This window comes from Lampetra planeri, chromosome 12 (genome assembly GCF_965212315.1).
Source record: "Lampetra planeri chromosome 12, kcLamPlan1.2.h2, whole genome shotgun sequence".
In the NCBI taxonomy this organism is placed as follows: Eukaryota; Metazoa; Chordata; class Hyperoartia; order Petromyzontiformes; family Petromyzontidae; genus Lampetra; species Lampetra planeri.
The window spans coordinates 6,906,375-6,929,824 of record NC_136118.1 but is presented as its reverse complement, the minus strand read 5'-3'; the positions used below and the strand labels follow the sequence as shown (position 1 = coordinate 6,929,824).

General features: G+C 42.3%; 1 long non-coding RNA gene across 2 annotated transcripts in view; it reads left to right on the top strand.

Moving 5' to 3' along the window:
* LOC144721600 (uncharacterized) overlaps nt 1–23,450 on the top strand; it is a 49,355-nt gene that overhangs the window by 3,193 nt on the left and 22,712 nt on the right. The window lies entirely within an intron of this gene.

Genomic DNA, 23,450 nt, shown 5'->3' with positions numbered 1-23,450 from the left:
ACCGGCTAACACTCGCCACTGATGTTAGACGTGGCCGGGGAATCGAACTCAGGTCGCCGGGTTCAGAATAGCGCAGTGTGTGCTATAACCACTGCGCCTCCTCACACCATACTCGTTCTTGGATAAATGTCCGCCTTTGTCAACTTTTGTGTGTGTGTGTCGTGTTTCCCCGTTGCATTGTGAAATACACCACACGAGTGCCAATTGTAGTTACGAATTGTATGTGAAATCGTGACTCGCACAAGATTAATGTGACCTCTTTGATACACCGCGTGTCGCTAATGTGCACACGCAGTTACGGACCTGTTCCGAAAACACCGTGCCTACTGCCAACGTCGTAAACGCGTGGGCAGAGGACTCTTGAAAGCATGCCGTATGCCGTCGGTTAGTTCGTCTCAGTGTAACGATACATCTACTCATCGATCAATATCGATAACTGTATTAGGCATTCAATCGGGTGGTGTAATACGTGTACGTTTCATCAATTCGTGTGTATAGTATGTTGTATTTTAATGTCATTCACGTTGCCCTAACAGGCACTTGGTGGCCGCTACATCCACTACAAAGTTTACAAAATATATATTACATTTATTGATTCGATTTCATATGGCAAATTACCAGATCTCGGAAGTTAAGCAGGATTGAGTAGGTGGGGGGGGGTGTACCACGTACAACAACCACGTCGTTGTAGGCTGCTGCCGAGATACATCGTGGGCAGCAGAGGGCATTGCTAAAATTCCCTTTTGTTTTATTTTGCCTCAACTTTTGTATCTGTGCTCCCGTGCATCTGTGCTCCAAGCTTTCACCAATCCACACTGATCAGCGTGAGGTGTAGTTAAATAGCCCCCCCCCTAACTCCACGCTCCTCACTGCTCAATGAAGACCTTCCAACGATGTTGTGGGTCGTGGTGAAGTATGGTCAAATGACTGCCATGCACAAGCTGCACAGCGCGAGAGAGATAGGTCATCATCCAAGCAGTTGATTGACACTGGGCTCTGGTCATGTACGTCGGGCCAGTATTTCTCAAACTGTTTTAGACCGCGGACCACTCGGCCGATGCAAACATTTACAGCCCTGGTGACAAAACGCAATCACTTATCTCTAAACACCAGCAGTACAAAATGGTTCAAAATAAACAAAACTATTTTTAAAGGTATATTAGATATGTGTGTAAGAGTAGTTTAATCAGGGTGGTTTACCAAGCTTTTAAAGATATATATCATATGTAAAATATAAATGATTATCCGGATCAACCTGCATTTCGATCACAGCCCCGCTGAACACCTGGAGGACCGACCTTGTGGTCCCGGGCACCACACTCTGACAACCACTGAGTTAGGGGATTCGATTCGACGGTTGTTGGAGGTGGGGGGGAAGGGTTATTATGTGGTGGGTGAATCGTTACAGCCCTGACGACCTATTAGTGGTGCCTCTAATTGCCTTGTCGTGGCAGCCAAGGAATGCAACGCCTCCGAGAAGACATCCTTCCAAGGAGACGGAGCAATTAAAATATTATCTCGTGTGCAGGTGCTCCTCGGTGGAATGTTAGTTCGGGGAACCGTCAAAGATGGAGCCGGATTTGGGGAGACTTTCATCTAGCAGTGGAATCGTCGTGGCTGATGGGCGCTCATGGTGGTGATGAAGCCGGCCACTGGGAGGCGCATAGACTCAGTGAGGACCAAAGCGGCTGTGTGGTTCACGCACAACACACACGCGAGACGTTATTCATGGGGAGTGGTGGGGTATAGACTTCAGTGGTGAGGGACGCGATGGAAATAACCGTGTAAAGTTACAACCCAGAGATGAAGAGCGTGGTAATTATTCATCAGGACAATACTAAGAGCACCCGCGTCTGGTCTGTTTGCGTGCCGTGCTTGTTGTGCTGAGCAGGTGAAACATATTGTATTCGTGTGAAATGGCTCAATGCAAACACGGCAAAGGACAGGGCTTACAGTATTTCCCAGCCGTCGATCAAAACTGAATTCGTCTGTTGGTGAAGCCATCACTTGAAGAAGTAAATTAGGAGAGAATCGTGTTTTGTTCTGTGGTATTATTACGACAGTGTATTGTTAGTACCGTCTGCTAACAATGTACTGATCAGCATGAAGTATAGCCCCTGAATTGTACGGTGTCTGGTATAGACTTTCATCCAGCAGTGAGTTTACAAAAAAGTTCGTAAATCATGCTTATTTCTTTTATAACTTATGACAGTGGTTGGTAAGTTTAAACATGTTAATACAAAAAATCCGTTAAAAACACGTGTTGTTAAAGCTGAGGCTAATATGGAACGATCTTTAACGACCCATTAATTGTTCAAATGTACGCAAATCATAACAAACACTGTAGTTCTGAAGTATGTGGCTACTGCCCAACACAACTCTTTGACCGCTGGCTGTTTGTGGTTTCCATTGTTTATTGCGAGCATTTAATACATTACACCCTGAGACGAAACATCAGCAACATTTGCCGTGCCCCTCATTCCCGTGGATTCACGTGTGTTATTCAAATTGGACAGCTGAATAACAATCCATTACAAATCTCCCCTGGGCACTTGCAAAAGCTTTGCGGGCTTGGGTGTCTGCTGTTGACCAGCGTAGCATGACTAATGCTGTGCAATTGCCGTGCCTTACATAGCAAACAATAGTACATGGCAGAGGTGTGGACTCGAGTCATGTGACTTGGACTCGAGTCAGACTCGAGTCATGAATTTGATGACTTGCGACTCGACTTGGACTTGCATAACAATGACTTTGTCCCACCTCTGGTACATGGTACATTCCAGACATTATAAACACCCCTAAACATTTAAATATATAACCGTCACAAATCCCCCACCCAGGTTTTGTGAGCATTTCAGGCTACGGAGGCAGAAAAACAGCATTCGGGCCAATCAGGTGAAGAAAAAACAGGTAACGTTAATTAATTACAGCGTTACTCGGACTTGGTACATCCCAACTTGCTAATGAGACTCATGAAGTGAGTGTCAGCTGTTGACCAGTGTAGCATAACTAATGCTGTCATTGCAATGGCTGTAAGCAACAGAGCAAACAGTGCTGCCACGGTTGATGGCGAATCGTTCATTGATGTAATGGCCAAATTGTAATTTTCCATCTCGTCAAATTTGCTTCAAGTTTACAGTGTTGTGGGTCTATTATTTTGGATGCGAAGGAATTAAATAATTTTAGGGGGAGGTGGGGGGGTGACAGGGTGGAGGATGGGGGGGGGCAAAGATGTGCGGGAGAGATGGGGTAGAGATGGGGGTGGGTCACTACCAACAGCCTCTCAACACTCGCGGAGACACGGAGGGAGAGAGGAAACACGGTGATGTTGAGACAGACGCAGACATCGACACGTAGAGAGACGCACAGATACGGAGATAGAAATGAGGATAAACACGGAGAGAGAGAGAGAGAGCCGCGGGATGGGGCGGCTGGGGTAGCGGGTTGTGTTCCGAGTAAATATTTAGGTGGGATACCTGCCCAGAATGAAGTGCTCCTCCCCCTATGGATGTCAGTAATGCATTGTATCGCAATTTGAATCCAGAGCAAGTTTTGCATGTAGGGAAATTTTAACACAATAAATTAAAATGCATTTCCATACACAATAAATTAAACAGATTTATTACAAACATTAATCGAGCAAATACGCAATACGGTATTTCAGTTAACGTACACAAAATCAAGAGGTAGTTGTCCACTTATAAACTTTTGAAAATTATTCTCTGACTTTTAAAGTCACCTTTGTTTATGTACCCACACTTCAGATTTCAACAACACAAATTTAGCGGCGTTTTTGCCCGTAATTATACCTGAAAACGAATTTTGTAAACAAATAAAACGACCCCATCAAATGTATATGTCAAGGTCCGGTAGTGTGTTGTGGACTGTGGCGATGATTTCAGGGATGGTGGCTGCCTGCCATACCAATAAGAGGCGATGCCGAGGAATGAGCCTCGCTTTTGCCCGTTAGGATTTCATTGGCTTTGGGTTTGCGTGGGCTGGGCCCTTTTCCGACTGCTGGCTGAGGCAACGATTTCCGGATTGTGGGGGCGTCTCAAGATAGATGCGTTGGGAGCACCGACTGTGGCACTCTAGTAATTGATTTAGGCAGGCCGGCAAAAAAAAAGTGGCAATGGATACCGGGGCGTGTAATTTTCTTGCATTGCTGTGGCTATTTTTACTTTGTACATGCGAGTGTCCGCGTACCTCTACGTGCAGGTGTGTTTGTCAACTCTGTTGACACGTGCGTTTGTATCCTTCTACAGTTATGTAGTGTTTGTGTAAAGGTTTAAAGATTTTATTTTGTACAAGTGTTTTTTTTATTTAGCCTTACATTTGCACTGCGTTTTTATGCAATGTGTTTATTATTATCATTTTGGAGGCAGTGATTGGTGTTTTGCTCCATGTAAACACTTAAGGTGCAGAGCAGTGGCATAGCGAATGGTGCATGGCACTATGAATTCACTGACCTGAGTTCGGTTCCCAGCCACGACCTTCCTTCAACAATCTGCACCGAGAACCATGATGCAGTTTGGTAAAATAATCTTCAAGATCAGCATGATGTAGGGATGCTTACATCCAGAAGTGGGTTGGAAAAAGGCTTGCATATACATGGCGACATGCTAGTCGTAGAGAATGTTGTGGATTCACTCTTCAACACACCGGTGGGCTGAAGTAGTAATTATTTGGCGTTTTGTTTACGTGAGGAATCCCTTACCGATTGGCCGTGTCGAGTGGTGGAGGGTTTCGACACATTTATACTTACGCGATCAAACCCATCAACCTTTATTATGAATGTTTACTGTATTTGCTATATTTTATTTCCTCAACTACCTATACAAAAGTATTCTTAACATCATCTTCACTGCTGAAGAGATAATATATATATAATTTCTCCAGTAACCAGTTTCATCAAGGGAATATAATGTAAACATGTGCTTTTGATTTAAAGCTTTCGTGACTGCAGGGATTCATATTCTTAGTTATTTCGGTAAAGTCACGTAGAAGGGAAATAATAAAATAATATAAATATAAAACAATAAAAATTCTCACGACGTTTCGACTGCAACACAAGCAATCGTCATCAGGTGTGAAATCCCTTCTACGTGACTTTACCGAAAGAACCAAGAATAAATAAATGTGCTGTTTAAATCCATACAATATGCTTGCCATCTTCTTGGTTCTTTCGGTAAAGTCACGTAGAAGGGAAGTAATAAAATAATAAAAATAAAACATAATAAAATGAAATAATTCTCACGACGTTTCGGCTACAACGCAAGCAGCCGTCTTCAGGTGAAGAATGAGACACTACCAAGCTAGGAGCTTATATATAAACTGGGTTGGAGGTGGAAGAGCGCCTTAACAAAAAAGAATGTGCATATGAAGAGGAATTTATCATATTCATGGAAAATGCGTAGGAGGTGGGCGGGGGGGGTTTCAAAGGCATATTATGCCCATGCATTATGAAGGATCAACAGCACCAAGGGGGGGGTGCAGGGAGTAGCATTAACAAAGGAAAGGAATGTTATTGATATGTAGCTGCAGTTACTAAACAACCACGTAGAAAACTAAAGTATAAACTACATAAAAACTAAAGTATAAACTGCATAGCACCATCAGTATACTTACTATACTCTACAATAAGCTGAGTTACTAACAGCAAGTAATACATTACAATTCTACGTCGTAAAAAGTATATAATATGCTTCCATCTAAACTTTATTCTCTTACATCACACGAGCATATACCGTACTATATACTGCCATAGATAAACCCAACATTAAAATATATACTGTATTACTATAAACCACCCTATACCTTATACATTTCAACATAACACTATGTATTATTCTACCCACCCTAATGTGTATCGAAATGGTTTATTACGTCCTTCCAATGATTGCTAAGCCAGAATCCATCTTCCCGGTTAAAATTGTCTCTGTGTTTGTATATGTGGATCGCCTCATGAACGAATCTCTCATGATAGCCAGATGGCTTGCAGAGAACCTCTGTCTTGGAGAAGTCAATGTCATGTGAACCCACTGAGTTGTAACAGTGATCTGCCACGGCTGAGGTGTTTGTCCTACCGTGTTTCAGGTCAGCTTTATGTTCACGGATGCGGTCCGAGACATGTCGTTTGGTTTCCCCAATGTAACTGCTACCACAGAGGCAACTTAGTTTGTAGACACCAGGGTACTGTATGTCTGGAACCACATCTTTTACAGACGGTACCAGATCACGGATTTTATGTACTGTATTGAATCGGACCTGGATCTTGTGTTTAATCAGGATTTTGGAGATCTTTTTTGTGACCCCAGCAATGTAGGGTAAGGTGATGGTCTTGAAAGGCTCCTCAACAGGATCCTTCTTGATGGTTGGAGTGATGGCTTTGCGGATTGTGTAGTCGGAGTAACCATTAGCCTTAAGAGCTTGGAGTACGTGTTTGAGTTCACTGGAAATGTGTTCATGGTCGGAGATGCATTGGGCTCTGTGATATAGAGTCTTGATGAGAGAATTCTTCTGGGATGGATGGTGGTGGGAATCCGGTTTTAGATAAGCATCCGTATGGGTGGTTTTCCTGTAGACAGAGTGGCTCATTGAACCAACAGGTCTCCTTTTGATTAGGACATCCAAAAAGGGTAGCTTGCCATCATTTTCGACTTCCATGGTGAATCTGATGGCTGGGTGTATGGAATTGATGTGGTCGAGAAATTGGTCTAGAGCAGGCCGGCCATGTGGCCAGATGACAAAAGTGTCGTCTACGTACCTCTTCCATAAGGTCGGACGTAGAGTGGCAGTCTGGATGGCGTCCATCTCAAATTTCTCCATGAAGATGTTGGCTACAACCGGAGATAGGGGGGAGCCCATTGGGGTGCCCTCAATTTGCTTGTAGAAAGTTTAATTCCAAGTGAAGTATGTATTGGTTAAGCAGTGTCTCACCAGGGGGGGTACCCCAGCATTCAGTCCTTGATGAACCAAGTCTTCAATGATTGCGATGGTGTCAGGTACAGGAACCTTGGTGAATAAGGAAACCACATCAAAACTGACAAGCAGGTCGTCTGGGGACAGGGCAATCCCCTTGATTGTCGATACCAGGTCAGTAGAGTTTAGTACTGCAGAGGTGGTTTTTCCAGTGAAAGGCCGTAGAATTTCAGACAAAAAACGAGCCAATTTATAGGTGGGGGAGTTGATAGTAGAAACAATGGGACGAAGAGGTGTATCTTCTTTATGTATCTTTGGCAAGCCGTATAATCTTGGTGGCCTGGCTGCAGAAGGTTTCAACGAGAACTGTTTGGTCTGATCAAATAATGCGGTTGAATCAGAAATGATTTTGTTGGTTTTAGTGACGAGGCTGTTGGTGGGGTCTCTTTTTATTTTTGTATAGCTGCCACTTCTGCATATCTGTATATCACCAATACGAGCAGCACAAGTGGATACACAGATTGTCACAAAACACACACGGGTTGTGGTCAACCCGTGTGTGTTTATTTCACCAAAATTAGCGGTCACTTAGAAGTCACAACAAAGTACGTCGTAAAAGACCCCACGCGGCAGGAGGTCGCCGACTTCAAGCTCATGGGCCACAACGCTAAACCGCGTCCTCACGAACAATGGCACCAGATGTGGATGCTTGATGCACAAATGTAAAATTAAAAACTCTCCTGTGTGCAACTGCGGTCACCCAGAACAGACCGTGGAACATATAATGACTCCGTGCCTAATTGACAAATACGAAGGAGACATCATAGCGATAAACTTCACGACGCCAGACGCAATTATCTGGATCAGTCACATCAATGTAATATAATAATTGCTGCTCTTCATCAACATCAGCCGTACGCAGAAGAAACAGTCACTTGTTTTTAAATGCACATATCACATCGGGGCACATATTTACTACCATAGTTCAATTTAGGCATTTAATTATTCACTAAATGCATAGTTTAGCATAGATTCGTACACTTTGTGCTACTGTACTTGTATACAATTGCGTGTGTACGAATTTACATTAATGAAAATCATTTGCGAGTATTAATTTTCATAATGGAGCGAACATACATATACTGATGAGACACTGCAGAAAAAAAAACAAGAAACAATACAAGCGAAAAGATACAGGTGAAAGAAAATGTAACGATTATTTAATTGAATCGTGACTCCGAATTGTGAAAAATAATGGAATTTCTGTGGGAGAGTAATCATTACATGACTAGTTTATTTTCTGAAAGCTGTTTTGCACTCTCACAACCACGGCTCTATATTCAATAATGAGTTTCCAATCTCAGTGTGTAAAGTGTGTGACTGTTTTTGACATATTTTCCTGGTTAAAATGTTACGTCCAGTTTCACACACTAATCATTAGGACGTGAAAGGACGTATTTTGTTGTGAATTTTACGAGTGGTGTGGCTTTCAGCTAAATCTGTTTTTAACACATTTGGTGGGCAGACTCTGAATGGAAAGAACTCTTCACCAGGGTTAAACAGGGATGCCAGAAAAAAAATGCAATCTTGTCCTGGATCTGGAATTACTATTTATACATATTTATGAACCTGCAAAAACATGTTGTGTTGGACTGACATCTTTTTATGTTGTGACAATCACGTACAGTAAAATAAAACTTATATGTTGAATTTAGTTATTATCTTTTCCAATGTTTTATTTTAGATGAGCAATACACGATGCGTATTACGGTAGTCATGCATAAGTGTGCTCTGCAATTAATTTGCTGTTGTGACGTAGACAGTTTAAACCACTTGTATATAATCATCATGAGCCATGTATGTATGCATGTATGCTGCACTTCTTTCACACCGTACGTAGCCAACCGTGCTAATCGGAGGTGCGAGGGAAGGACACCAAACTAAACGCAAAAAACAGTTCTCAAGAAATTAGTTTTTAATCTAGATTTAAAAGTGGCTTCGAAATATCGGACGGAAGAGCATTCCAGACGGCTGCAGAAGCGCATCTGAAAGCGCGCGATGCAGTAACCGTCTTTGTTCGATGGTTAGCCAAAAGCCGCTGCGAGGATGAGCGGAGTTTGCGTGATAGTTTGTGTTCTTTGACGAGATCAGGAAGGTATTGTCGTTCATTTGTGACAGGCACTTTCTGTCTAATGAGTGCGAGAAACGATGGTCAATCCACTGCTGGATGAATGCCTCCCCAATCTGCTACCATTTAATCATGATCCTGTAATGTTGGAATCCACCGAACACCTGTACACAAGAGATTTCTTCGCTCCATCTCCTCAGGCGACGTCTTCTCAGACACATTCCATTCCTTGTCTCCCCCTCCATCATTATTCCCCAGCATCGGCCATCATTCCTTCTTTCGACACATCCTACCTCAGCCCTGCTGCTTTTGTATATATTAATATGAGGTAGCTGAAAAGTTAACGAAAAATAGGTTAACGGTTGTCTGGAAAATTCTGTGACAACACTGATATGAGCATAGCCAAAGCAGAGAATAAAATTACGATTTTTAGTTTCGTACTCCGACCCTGCACATTGACAATGCGAATGGATGAAAAGCTGAGAAGTGGTGCAAATGGACGCGGAGAGGCACACGTTTGGAATTGCTTTGAGAGACAGATAGTGGAACGCACAGTTTATAGAACAGACACAAACTAGAAACATTACGTTGACTTAGGGGAAAGCAAGTGGGCTTGGGCATAAAGGGAAGTTTGTCAGCAGGGGAGACTATCAATGGGGTGGCAAACCAAAGAAGAGGACGTCCACGGTTAAGGTGGAGTTATGAAATCGACTCGCGTGCAGTTACTGGACGGATGTTACATCACCTGACCGTGAGAAATGGAGATATCGTGGTCGAAGATGACAATGATGACAGTTCCCTGTACCAAGGTCAGCATTTTGGTCGCTTAAGAGCAAATACGACACAATTTAAAGGGCAAGTCTTGAACAAAAATAGAGTTTGGCGTCATTGCCGAGTGGGAGTTATGGTTTCCAAGACAATATTTCTGCGAAAACACAACGCAATTTGTCAACGTCATGTTGTAGCCGATGGTCAGTAGAACAGTCAAGATTGAGAAATATTTAGAACGCGTAAAGAGTGTACTCACAGCAACCAGGGAGCACGTCCCTGCCTCGACGTTGGCGATATTTCTTCAGTCCCCTGGGTTTTCGTGACAAGGCTTTTTGGGGCTCCTAATAGGATGGGAGTATCTGTTCTTACATGGTCCCGGAGATGACACAGATAGTCTTGTTTTTAATCTCGTTTAAAAACATGGTATTTTTTTCCTTCGGTGGGTGCACTTTCAAACCTTGGAACAGCCAATGAGAAAAGGCACGAAGGAATGAGACTTAAAAAGTACAAGGCTGCACTCGGAAAACGAATTCGATAACAAAAACCACTGCCACGCTTATAGTTCGATCTTTAATCTGGATCTTAAAACTGTGACGGTGAAAGAGGTCTGTAAAGTGGCTTTTTGTTTTGGTGAGTAAACCATGAAATTAGTGTCTGAGGAGTGCGTGAACTCTGCTGGCCTTCCTCCTTGAAAGTACAGCAGGCAGAGACCCACCCCTCACCTTTTCCCAAAACTATCAAGTGTCCCTCACAGCACTTTAAGCACTTCCTCAAGCTAAACTCTTCTGGAACCCCGATGAAATGTGGCCTGGATGGGCTATTGTTTGTGGCCGAGTGTTTGGAAAAGGAAAAGCCGCGACCCGTTTTTCAGAAACCTTGGAAACTGCCGACCTGGTATGTCCGTCCGCCCCAGCTTGAGTTTGTGAATTCTTTCCATTCATCTGGGAATAAACTCTCTGAGTGTGCTGGTAGCTTGTGAAGTTATTCCTCAAGATTTACACCACAAAACAAAACATCCCTTCCCCCCCCCTTACGAATGGCCCCCACTGGAAATTGCTTCAAAGAAATTTGATGGAAGCGTGCAAATGTAATGTATCGATACAATTGTAAAACAATGGGAATGCAATAGTGCTGTACTTTTAACGCAGTAAACCTTTAAAAAAGCCTCGGTCGCACCTATTTAGTTAACAATAAGCAGCAGTGCGAACTGCATATTAACTGGCTATTACTGAAGTGCCTCTGACTAAATCACACGGAATGCGCCCAGCCTAATCAGATCTCGGAAACTAAGCAGGTCGAGCTTGAATAGTGGTTAGATGGGTGGTGACCAGAGGTGGGACAAAGTCATTGTTATGCAAGTCCAAGTCGAGTCGCAAGTCATCAAATTCATGACTCGAGTCTGACTCGAGTCCAAGTCACATGACTCGAGTCCACATCTCATAGGTGGGACAAAGTCATTGTTATGCAAGTCCAAGTCGAGTCGCAAGTCATCAAATTCATGACTCGAGTCTGACTCGAGTCCAAGTCACATGACTCGAGTCCACATCTCATAGGTGGGACAAAGTCATTGTTATGCAAGTCCAAGTCGAGTCGCAAGTCATCAAATTCATGACTCGAGTCTGACTCGAGTCCAAGTCACATGACTCGAGTGCACATCTCATAGGTGGGACAAAGTCATTGTTATGCAAGTCCAAGTCGAGTCGCAAGTCATCAAATCCATGACTCGAGTCTGACTCGAGTCCAAGTCACATGACTCGAGTCCACACCTCTGGTGGTGACCATGCACAACCGGCTGTTATAGGCTGTGGGGGCGATTTTGTCGGCAGCAGAGGGCAATGGTAGAAACATCTATTGTACCGCCACTTCAATTCTCCTCGCCAAAGGGGGGGAAGCACCCCAAAGAGGACAGCTCTAGAAATGGAGTGATAAGCACATGTACAGGAGATTCTGTCGTGGCATCGCGGAACTGAGGGAAGGTGACGGCATCGGGGAGCCATCCTGCAGCAAGTGGATAGACAATGGCTGATGATCATTTCACATTATTCAGCGTATTGTTTAAATAATGTACAGTATGTTGAACTTCTTTCGCACCGTACGTAGGCAACTGTGCTAATTGGAGGCGTGGTGTGGCCTTTTCCTTGTCTCGGAATGAGTTTGTTTACAACGTAAAGGATTTTTTTTTTACGAAACAAAATCTGTTGTACAATGTTTACATCACCAGTGTTCATATCAACAAGCAATTATTTTATTACGCAAGCACCATGTCACAATGAGTAACCCAGTAAGTCACGACAGTAACTAGATAGCAAACACATTTATTGACACCTTTAATTTACCACAGCAACTATGACAACATATTCTAAATATATTATGTATGTATGTATGTTGCACTTCTTTCGCACTCTACGTACCCAACCGTGCTAAGAAGTATCTCTGTTGGCACACTCCTGTGATCCAACACTGGAGGAGAGGGTTGGTGGATAACACAAATGTTGTGAGCACTCCCTTCCCATAGGCATTGAGGTGCCATACCCTGGCTCGCCACGAGAATAGCAGTACAGCAAGTGAACTAATTGGCATCTGTTTCCATCTGTATGGGGATAGAGTGTTGCCCCCTCGGGCATGTGGGTTTTATTTGGGTGCTCTGGTTTCCTCCCACACTTACAGTAAACCCTAATTAATTGATTGAAAACATGAAAATAAAAAAAATGAGAATGCCGAATTTTCCTGTAAGAGAGGCCTACGAGACTCGGTGTGGCTTTTTGGAAAAATAAGTAATTTACATGCAGGAAAGCATAATTTATTTTGTATGCAAATATGCGGCTGCAGTGCTTGTGCATGGAGTGGTGACAGTGGCGCGCACACTGCTCTCCAATACTGCGTTCAGGTTGTCAGACAATTCACACTGTGGAGTTTGCCTGTTTCAGGCTGTGAGCCTCCATTGTAGAGCAAGAGATGTACAACTCCACTGTAAAACGACAAGCAGGCGGTGAAATATTCGTATACAGGGTGGGCCGAAAAGTCAGGACAAATGTGGTTATTATTTTACTTCAAGAAATCACATAGGGTTATTTCATTCATTTTAACAAGCGTTAAAACTGACCGCCATTAACATGAATGCATGCATACATTAATTGGGGACTTTTTAAAAGATCACAGCTGCCTTGAGCATATGTAAAAAATAAAATTGAGCTTGGTTGGCTTTAGTCAATTGTCTTTACATTTTTACATGTTATATGAAAAGGAAGAAGAAACATAGATGTTAATAATGATAATTGATTAAATATTAACTTAAAAATGTACAAAACAATAAAAAAATGTAATGCCAGCTTTAAAATAAATTAAATAACCCTGTGTCCTGACTTTTGGGCCACTCTTTCCAGAACATGTATATATTTTCAAATGTAAAATGTCTTCCGTGAACAGTGAATGAGATTCAACTGTGAATCTTGTTCTAAAACTATTCGATCGTACTGTGTTGTGTAGATTTAAGCTAATTTCACAGCTTGCTGTCTTCCAGTGTTGTAAATATATTGCACCACACTGGAGCCTCCTTATTCCAAAGCGCTATGATTATCAGCAGCAAGTATGTATGGATGTATGTTGATATTTTTCGCACAATAGGTAGCCAACCGTGCTAATCAGAGGTGCAGGGGAAGGAAGTAGTAGATGTTTGAACTGGTCCTGTACAATACAGTATATTATTATACATTTATTTACACCACGTGACTCGTTACATGCTTAAGTTACATCTTCTATTAATAGGCAGCGTTGCCTTACATCGGCTTTGTTCTTTCCTCTATGCTTGAACACTTGAGGCAAAAACACAGGTACAGTATAGACTAGTGAAAAGGAGCCATGTTGAAACGACACACCACTGGGGAGGTGATCTCGGCAGTAAACAGGGAAGTGCTGTCTTTGTGTTTAATTCTCAACAAAGGGGTGGAGATTTTAAAAGTAATGAAACTATTGTATTTGACCAGGCAAGGCCCACTTGACCTATATAGCTATTTTTCAGAGGCTACCTGGCCACAAATGATAGCTCAAATAAGTGGCTTATCATGTGGAAATGTATAGCAGCCAAATATTCGAAACGGATGTTTCTCAATGTGGAGGGAAAAACCGGAGGACCCGGAGAAAAATCGACGTGACCACAGGGAGAACATGTAAACTCCAAATATATAGGCATCAGGGTCGGGTTCGAACCCACGACCTCCTGCATACCAAGCGAGAGAGTTAACATCTCCCCACCACGACGCCCGTTATTAAATTCCAGGGGCCAGTTACATAAAATATTATAAGTAATATTTTCCCTCAGTTTGAATTTATGCAGTGCAAACTAAGGTATAAATTCGCTTGTGGACAACTGCCCACAGTCATTTAAAGTCTGGGGAACTGTGGCGCAACGCTTCGCACGCTGCAATGCGACAAACTTGTTGACTTGAGCTTGATCCCCAGCCACGGCTAGCATCGGTGGCGAGTTATGTCTGAACCGATCCTGCGACCCCCATTGCATGCCCCACCCTTCACCAACACCCACAGACAAGCGTAACGTATCATCAAATAACTCCCAAAACCAACACGGTGTAGAGAAGGCCTTCATCCTGTCGTCGATTGACACAGGGCCGGGCATTATTTTGTTTTATTCAAAACCAGTTTATCACTGCTGCAATTACAGCAGTCACAGCAATTCGGGGTGGTAAGTAATACCGCAGACAGCAATGGCACCGCACGTAATGGGCTCGGGCCTTGCAATTGCTATCGGGTGGTCAATATTCTGACACTTGAGCGGCTGCGGCTGACAAGTAAACAGGTTTGGGTTTGATGCGTGGGGTGCCCAATTGGTGAAAGAGGATCCTGTGCAGTCAGCAGCATCATTGTTCCTCCTCCATGCTGCATCCATCTGCAAAAAGACTGCTACTGAGAGATTCGCTGCAGACTGGCACTTAGGCTGGCAGGAGTCTCTTAAAAAAATATATATCAACGAATACTATAATCAATGTTTTTTTTTTCTCCACCCAACCCCTTGCGTCTATTTCACGTCATCTGGCGTGTGCGGTGTGTGTGTGGGGCTATTTAAAAAAAAACATGTCTGGGAAAATTGTCAAGCAATTAATAACCAAAAGGTAAATTGTTATATTCTCAGTCTGTGCCAAGGTGAAAAAAGACTCTAATTGGAATTCATATGAGCGCACAGAAAATATATTGAAGTACCAAAGAGTTGGAGTTTCCGTAGTGTAATATTAATTGATTGCGTTAATATTACGGAATAATTTGACGTTGTGCAGTGTCCACATTTTCCGGAGAGATTTGGTGTCGAGTGTGGTGCCTGGCAAACTGAGTTTGATTCCCAGCCATGGATAACATCGGAGGCAGGTGATATCTGAACCTCTCCTGGAGCTCGACTTCACGGGCCCACACTGACCAGCGTGATGAAGTATGATCACAAACCTCCATGCCCAACACGGTGTGCTGCACACCTTCATCGAGCAGCGGATTAATTAAAAGCTGTACGTTTTAGAGTTTTCACATTTTAACTGTTTCTGTCTTGCATATGTGTATGAGTGTAGGAGCAATAAGATCAGTTTTTGCTTTCATTCACTGTTTTTACACTGCGCTATCAGACCATAAGACCTCTGGCCGATGATGTTTGTGTGTTTGTGCAATGGCAAGGGTCAGGGCTTTTGAGAAAAGAAGAGGACAGAGAAAAAACATTGCAAGGTCGTAAAAGTGCCATGTTTTTACAGATGTGCCAGCATTGTCACAGGAAGCCATCAGTAATAAAATAATGAATGGCCCTATGTCAATCCACTGCTGGATGAAGGACGGCCGTGGCACTTGTTTTACCACACTTGCCAATGTTGGGCAGTCTGTGGATTTGTGATGGCGGGGGAGTGTTCCGAGATCAGTTCAGATATCGCTCACAGCTTATGTTCGCCGAGGCTGCGAGTAAAAGTCGGATTACTGGGTTCATAGCGCAGTGTACTACTGCTTACCCTCCTTCAAGACAAAAATAGTGGTGTGTAAATTCCGAATCATAATTTACAGTTGATAATAGCTCGGGGTTAGAAAGATTTTTTTTTTTACAGGAAACCTCAATAACTTGCAAAAAAACCCCACACTTTTCTGAGCTTATCATATACAGTAGTCACATGTGTTGTTTAGTAAACCATTAAATCAGATGTAAGATTCATAGTTGAGATAACTTTCAACAAAATTCACAAAATATTTCTTGAAACATTTTTCTCATAGAGTTCTGGTTTAGCTTTATTTATCAGTACGGTATTACAAATGTCACATCGAAAGTTAAATGTGTTTCTAAAACTTTGGTGTAAGTATCTACAGTGCTTTCATTGGCCATTCTTTATTTGCTTATTTCAAGTTATACTATTAAGAATGCTAATTGAGAACCTTTTGTCTGCTATGCATTCTTTAAAAAAATTACAGTCCTCGGTCAATCCACTGCTGGATGAAGGTCTTCAATGTTTTGTGATGCAACAATCCATCCGTAATCATTTTCAAATAGGACAGATTATTTAAAGCAGTGTGTGACCGATATCGAGTTAAAGTATTGCAATCTTGTCACAGGAATAAAGGCATTTCTAGAACAATAGCAAACGTTCAAATACTAACACTTCAAGCAAACAATGAAATGGGGAAAACATGTGGAGCAAGCTGATGAGTTTAAGCAGCATCTCACTTTGTAGCTGTGCCAAGGCATTCCATTTTTTTTGCATTTCAACTGTGAAGATGGATTTGTTTTTTGGGCAGGTTTCCAATGAAACATATTTCCAGGAAAATGAGAAAATGTATTTTCAGGAAAGGGTTCCCACATTTGATGTAGAAAGCTGAAATTGTGACTTAAAATTATTACAACATACACACACACACTCTCACATTTCACAAACGCGCATAGGTAAAGATTTATTCTTTTTAGCCGAACGATCTGTTGGGGCTAAGCGCTGTTACGGAACACTTTTTTGAGGCCGGCAGAGTGCACACACAGCAGAGGTCGCAACCGGGTACCTGATACCCGTACCCTACCCGATACCCGGCTACCCGTACCCGGCCGAGTACGGGTAGCTGTATGCGACCCTGGTGCGGCCGGGTACGGGTACGGGTAGGCCGTGAGTCACTGGTGAGTAACCGTTTGTCACTCATTTCGGGTATGGTACGGGTAAGGAATCAAAACCCGTTTGCGACCTCTGACACACAGGGAGGGGCGGTGGAAACTCGCTTCCACCGCCTATGCCGTTGTCTCCCCAGTTACATTACGGCAATCAAGTAGTCATACTGGTAGGAACCTCCTGGTTACACCAGCCCACAGGGGATTATTGTGTCCGTCCATCCGTCGTGCAGGGAGGGGCAGGGAGGGGCTAGGTGGGGAGGGTGGGGAGGTGCTGGGTGGGGAGGGTGGGGCTGGGTGGGGAGGGGAGGGTCGGGAGAGGCTGGCTGGGGAGGGTGGGGAGGGGCTGGGCTGGGCTGGGCTGGGTGGGGAGGGGCTGGGTGGGGACGGTGGGGAGGGGCTGGGTGGGGAGGGTGGGGAGGGGCTGGGTGGGGAGGGTGGGGCTGGGGGCCTGCCCTCACAGTCGGGCATATTTGCGGAATACACCAGGCCACTGTTAACCCTGGCCATTGACCGAGCAACCCAACGTTCCTACCAGCTCCCTCCGCAGGAATGTTTTTAAGGCTGAGGCAACCTAGGAGAGACCCATGCCAGGCTTAGATAACACTTGGCACTGATAACAACCATGTCTAGGAATCAAACTTAGATTGCTTGGTCTGTAGCACAGTGTGTAAGCCATTTAGCTATTGCTTCCCCCACAAACACATGGACGGGCTCACAGCTTTAGTAAATATTTGCAAATAAAAGTCGGAATTGCCTTAGATTGGGAACACTGGTGGGATGTTTACTATGAGATTTGTACCATGACTGTGAAGGAACATACCAGTTCTCTTTGCCCATTTGGAAATGTCACCAGATTGGCATCAATGATACAAACCAAATAATGTTTTTCCTGCAGTTAAAACTGATTTTTTTTCATAGAAAAAATGTTGGAAATAATATATGCACAGTCGTACTACTTCATATGTATGTATGTTCAACTTTTTTCGCACCGTAGGCTGAGCGAGTGGGTTGAAATGTCATACACATTTTCTTCATACAAATAATTCCTCTTTTCCATTTGTATTTACCCAACTGCAATGCATACAGATCATTATACCACCGGGTGGTCAAACTATTTTTAGAATGATATACCAAAATGTCACGATAACATTTTTGTCTTAATTACCTTTTATAAATAATAAAAAATATTATAATAAATAATATTGAGAAACAGAGTTGAGTGGTGCCACGGTGGTTATCACTGTGCTATGTATCCGACACCCTTAATTTGGCTCCCAGCCACTGCTGACATAAATGGCGAGTGATATCAGAACAGGTCCTGAGATGCCCCCTTCATCAAGCCACAATGACCAGTGTGGTGAAGTATATCAAACGTTCTCCTTGATAAACACGGCTGTGCAGTGGATTGGTTAAGGATTGTAACATATTATTATTGTATTATTATAATGCATTAATATGAAAGCAGAGTGACAAAATACATAATAAAATACATCTGGGTATGTATAAAGTAAACTTTTCGGATGGTGCTATGTAGCAAGCTGAGCTGGTACCAAAACATGAGATGATTCCACAAATGACATGCATGCATGTATGTTGATCTTATTTCTCACCGTACGTAGCCAACCGTGCTAATCGGAGGTGCGGGAGAAGGACAACAAACTAAACACAAAAAGCACTTCTGAAGAAATGAGTTTTCAATGTATCCATCATGCATGCCGCGTTCAAGGCAACACTCATTTATTCTTAGTATTTCCTGTGGTCTGAGATAGATAAACAGTGATGCCATCATGCTGTCACCTTGCATTGTGAGGCGTACGCATTCGTAAGCTCCAAACTATGCAATGGCATTAGCCGCAGGACGTAGCGTTGTTTAAAGAACATATTTTTGGCTATTAGTGCCATTAAAAATGTAAATGCACGATTGCTTATTGTGGAGGTACATGGCATATTCCAAACATTACAATCACCTCTAAACATTTAAATATATCATCCGCAACAAACTAACCTCCCCCTCCCACCTGTTTTTTGAGCATTCCAAGCTTTGGAGGCAGAAAAACAGCATTCGGACCGATCGTGTGATGGAACCACAGGTAACGTTTAGTAATGACTGATCTTGACATGTGCTGAGTGCTACCAGTAGTTGGTACATCCCAACTTGCTGCAGAGAATGGGACTATTAAGTGGGTGAAATAAGCCATTTGGGCCCATTGTGTAGCTCAGAAGCACAAGTATAGTGCTCGAGATGACTGACCACTGCCTTTTCTTTTTTACATATATTTAAAAAAGTACTCTGTGTATACGCCCTCTTTTCCCCAATTAAAATAATAGATACTCTAATGGGATTGATAGTCCTTTGTCAGTTGATTGCTGTATGGGTGTTTGACCATACCCCACCATACCAGTCAGTGTTAGTTCATGTGGGGGCAGGGGGGATTTGGCTATGGAGCAGTTCAGGTATCACCAGTGATGTTAGCCATAGCTGGGAATTTAACTCGGGATATAGATTACACAGTGTGCCAACTACTGCACCACCGCCCCATCCCTTTCTACACGAGATACAGTGTATATATGTACAGTACATACCATAAAGCCTGCAAAAGAAAAGCATGATTTAATATTTAGTGTGTTTTTAAATGTTCTATATGTACCATTATTTTGTACAACCTATAGATATTTGGTTGCATTTGAACACTATATACTGTAAATGAAAGTTTGTACGTATGTAGAACTTCTTTTGCACCGATCGTACCCAACCGTGCTAATCGGATGTGTTGGGGGAATAACAACAGACATGAAATATGCTGTAAATACAAATATATATTTTTCGTGATTTCCGTTATCAACGTTTGTGGGCATAGCAGCAAGACTGACATATAGGTCACTGAACATCTAGAGCCTTGCAAATCATACTGCGCCTGGCACTCGGAAGTTCGTTGGAAATATTTTCTTTACACACAAAGGGTAAAGGAAGCAAAATGAAAACAAATCAACCAGTGGCAAAACTGTTGCCGCCAAAGTGCCTCCTTTAATGGTGAAAAGCTTTTAAATGTTTTTGTTACAATGGAATGGCCCTTAACAATTTAGACCATTTAGGCCATTCACCATTCATTTAAATGCTTGTTGACACTTCAGTGTTGCTTTGCACAACACAAATATTTACATTTGTGTTGTGCAAAGAGGATAATTTAGTTTAATGTGATTTATTTCATTTCATTTCACCAAGTTAGAACCCACTGAGATACTTGAGTCTCGATTGCAAGAACGACCTTCGCGACCAAGTATTGTATCGAGATTGATGTATCCATTGTGAAAATATCAGTACTTAAAGCTTTCGTGACTGCAGGGATTCATATTCTTGGGTCTTTCGGTAAAGTCACCTATCTCCGTGACTTTACCGAAAGACCCAATAATACAAATATTAGTCGTTTACATAAGCGCCAATCACTGGGGGTTTTGCACCCATTTATCTTCACATTACTAGGCTCCCAACGATGCCGCTGAATACTACTTATATCAAATCATCAGCCATGATAAATTCACTACTGGATGAAGGTCTATCTCATAGCCAAAAACTCTTTTCTTTAGAACTGCTTTTTTTTGTTTAGTTTGTTATACTTCCCCCCGCACCTCCAATCAGCAAGGTTGGCTATGTACTGTGCGGAATAGGTTCAACATACATACACACATTTGCTGCATCCGTCCTTGGTCTCATCCACTGGCCCTCATTTCTTCTCACAATGTGTTAAAACCCACTTTTTTAATAATGGTCAATACAATGTCTCTAATTTGTGTATGTTCTCTAATCCACGTGTTCCTCTTTAAATCTCTCAGTGCAACTCTCAGTGTACATCCTCTCCATGGTACTTTGCACACATTTCAGACGTTTACATTTTCTTTGTGAGTACCGTAATTGCTTTTGGGTGTTAATATTTACCAAATTACAATTTACCCATCTGACTTTAATTTTCTCTTTGGTCCACTGGTATATAATGCAAAGTGCATAATGCTCAGCTGCTTAGATAAGATTGCAATACTATTAGACAACACCATTTAATTTGTAGTTAAGAAATAAATACTCATGCATTAAACGTGTATGCCCAGAACTGACAAACATGTTTAATTAATATCTGTGTGCATTTTGAAATACCATCGCATTCCTGTACATATACATGAACACATGGGATTGGGGACATATACAGGTTAAAGACATAATTCCAACGGAAATAAAAGCCAGAGGGCTTGTGCAGGACACATTTCTCGAAGAGGTGATGGTCAATGGTCAAGAATAGTGATGGAGTGGCAGTCAAGTAATCGGACGCATCCCGAAGAACGTCAACCTGGGAGATGGAGTGATGAAATCAGTTCATGTGCGGGCGTTGGGTGGATTATTACATTGCTCATGTATTCCTCCAGCATTTGATTGAGGTCGGCTGACGATGGTATAAAGTATACGAGGACACACGGAAATAGGCTTCATGTGATTTTATGCTTGGAATTAGCTTTACAACCATGTCATTAGCACAGAAGCCAGATAAAATGTTGAGAGAAGAAAAAGTCCCAGAACCACAGCTCATTAGGCGTGCAGTATGCCAGTAAAGCAGTTATATTTGGACGCTTCCAGTGGGATTACTACAATGACCATAATGTCGGGATGAGGTCACTCACAAAGATTTTCAAGGCATTTATATAAATTTGTGTTTTGCCATGTGAAGGCGGGTGCGAATGTAAAAAAGAGGATAATAACGGTGTAATGAGTAACCAGCCGATTAAATGGTCCGAATAGTTGTGCATGTGATGACTGAAAAGGCACGTGGCGGAGAGTGTTAAATTCCGAGGCGTACACTAAGAATAACAGCTGTGGCGCCTTGGTTTTAAAATAGTTTTTCACACAGTGCACATGCATGAAAGGAGAAATATAGATGGGTACAGGGTGGCCAACATTTTTATAGACCGGGTTTTTTTTCCTAACAGTTTTTAAATGTGTAGCCGTCGTTTTTTAGACGTTATATAAATCTTAAAATTGCATTGTGTTAATAAGGAATGCAGAAAACGCTGACCTATTTTAGTTTTTTAATAGAGACATTCTTAATAAGTCAGTTGCTGGTGAAACCTGTGGAGGTTATAATTTATACATTTGAGTTACCCCTTAAATTGTATAATAACAATAATAATTGACGGATCTTTGTCAATTCGCTGATGCATTTTCAGTCATGGGATTGTTTTACCTTTCTCACAGCAGATTATTACGCGTTGGTGAAGGGGATTCCGGGACCCAAGCTTGGTTAAGCTATCACTCGTTACTGATGTTAGCCGTGGCCGGTAATCAAACTCAGTTTAACGCATAGGCTTTCGTGACCAATATCCATAATACAGGTTTTTTAGGTTAGATCGCGTAAATATAAATGTGTCGTTAAACCTACCACCATCCGACACAGCCAATTAATTAGTAAGGTTTGTCACGTAAATGTTGTGGATTTGCTCTTCATCACGCCGGTGTGCTGTACTAGTAACGAATTGGCATGTTCTGTTTACGTGACAAACCTCACTAATTGGCTGTGTCGGGTGGTGGTGGGTTTAACGACACATTTATATTTACGTGATCTAACCCAAAACAAACTATATTATAGATAATCGAACTCAGGTCACCGAATTCAGAACACAGAGTGCTACCTGCTGTGCCACCACTCCCCATATGTCTTATATGTTGTAAAGTACAGTTTTTTTGTTCATTTTTAACAACTACAGTCTATGATAGTAATTTCTGGGAGGGATGTACTCTGTTCTTTGTGAAACGTCTTGATTTATGATACCATAAACAATTAACATATTTATACATATTTAGAAGTTGCAACCTCAGCATATGAAATTAAATTATCTGGCTAAAAGTTGCACAAGTGTGTTGTAATAGAATATTAAAAACAACTTTTGTTCATCTGAAAACACAGGTTACTTCAATATTTTTGCTGTGAGATGATGACCTACACTGTTATTTTGCATAATATAATAATTCTTAGATTGGCATTGCTTCCTGTTTATAATATTGGGCTGCCTGTTACATACTGCTTGTTCTATACTCTGTTGCATTTCACAAGATGTGTTGTTCTTAGTGAACCTCTGTTTTATTAATTGTAGTTTTACCCCTTAACGGTGCATTACAGCTGAGTAAATTATTCTGCATTGGTTTTCACGGTTGTGCTGTCTAGCTCTCATGTATTTACAAAGTGTGTACCACGTGCTGTTTCACCCCATGTGCTGGGACCCTCTACAGGAATTGGAGTTAATGATTGTTCAAATCCTTGGTATAAAACGCTTTCCAGAGGTGGCCAGGTGGCCCAGGGAATCGGAACACCGAGCCAACATAACTGAGATTTTGAGTTCGAATTGGGTTTCAGCCAAATATGAAATAATTTATTTGAATGTGTTCTTAGGTGGGGCGAATTCATGGTCTCAGCGCAGTCACCAATGGCTGCACACAAAAGTGAATACTTAAATTGGCTGCAT